This window comes from Cynoglossus semilaevis, chromosome W, assembly GCF_000523025.1.
Source record: "Cynoglossus semilaevis isolate Cse_v1.0 chromosome W, Cse_v1.0, whole genome shotgun sequence".
NCBI classification, from domain to species: Eukaryota; Metazoa; Chordata; class Actinopteri; order Pleuronectiformes; family Cynoglossidae; genus Cynoglossus; species Cynoglossus semilaevis.
This window is the reverse complement of record NC_024327.1, coordinates 2,035,888-2,037,328: the sequence shown is the minus strand read 5'-3', so window position 1 is coordinate 2,037,328 and position 1,441 is coordinate 2,035,888. Positions and strand designations below refer to the sequence as shown.

General features: G+C 43.4%; 1 protein-coding gene across 5 annotated transcripts in view; it reads right to left on the bottom strand.

Annotated features, from left to right (window-relative positions):
- The window catches only part of LOC103396929 (RNA-binding protein Musashi homolog 1), a 33,051-nt gene that overhangs the window by 6,274 nt on the left and 25,336 nt on the right, over positions 1 to 1,441 (bottom strand). The gene's annotated exons all lie outside the window — the stretch shown is intronic.

The window sequence follows — 1,441 nt, the reverse complement described above, 5'->3', positions numbered from 1 at the left end:
TCCTCCTCTCTAACCTCAGGCCAACGAGCTGATGTCCAGTCAGCAGACAGACGTCAAATCAACTTCCCGGTAAATTAATCTGAGCTAAAATAAGTCTCTGGACCAACTTCACTGATTCATTTTTCATAGTCACATTATCACACACACACACTGTGTGAGTGTGTGTGTGTGTGTGAGCCCCCGAGGGCAGTTAGCCCACGGAAAGGTCAAAGGTGACAGCAGAGTGTCAGTTGAAAGCAGACCTGTTCCACCCTGACATTTGTCCAACCTTGAAACGCGGCGTCAGGGTTTTTCTTGCAGGTTTTCGTACGAGAAGAAAAAAAAAACACACGGAGAGCGCGTGTCGACGGGACGAGGTTTGAACCCAGAGAAGTTTTATTTTTAAAGAAACGACGACGGCATCAACAACAACAAGGAAAAACAAAAACAAAAACAAAAACACGACGGAGTCGAAAACAACTTTATGGAGACGTTGTTTACGACTTTACTTACTTTACAATGTTTGTTGGACATTTTGTTTCTCTTTTTTATTTTCCAAAAAAAATCTACATTTGGAATCACTAGATGCGACCTTAGTGAATTTTTTCAACATCAGTGAAAAGGAATAACCTCAAACACAGTAAACCACCGCTTCAGGATGACACACCTACAGACAACCTTCCCTCTAACTCCTCTCCCACTTCCATCGCCCATCACTCCCCTACCCTCAGCCCCCGTTCCGCCCCGTCCATCCCTCTCCACTCTCCATTGCCTGAACCACGGCGGACTCTAAAGCTCCGGTGAGGCGCTCTAATCGGAAACTCGTATGGATAGCTGGAGTCCACATCTCAGCCTCTGTCCCTGGATGTTTCCGTGGTGGAAACTCATCTGGACTGGTTATGATTGGACGGGGAGCACGGGGAGTGGCTGAAGCGCCACCTTTGGACCGAGAACTGAAGTGTCATGAGGCCAGAGGGCCCGGGCGGAGAAGACCAAAAAAATAAAAAATAAATAAAATACTGACTTTGATCAATTATAAATAAAATGTTGATGATTTTATAAATTCGTAATTTAGTCTTGTGAAGAAACAGAATTTTTTTTTCATATCATAGAATTATTTTTTACATCACAGATAAAGGTAAATATATTAAAAAAATAAAAATGTATTAATAATAATAATAAATAATAACAGTTTGAGTCTTTGCAGTTACTACAGGCTGCCACAGGAGGCGCCACTAGGGATATCTGGTTCCTTTGAATTATTATTCTTTTCTTTTAAGTCTCAAATAAAAAAAGAAAAACATTTTTCAGGTTTTTTTTTCTCTCTCTCAACGGCCGTCCGACAGTTAAAGCCTGTCTTCGCCCCACTGCCCACTCCTCCGCCGCCCTCCATCAGCCTCTATCGCACTTGTCAGTGCCTTTGTCAGTACACCGCCGGTCCCCGCCCCCACATTTCTCCCCC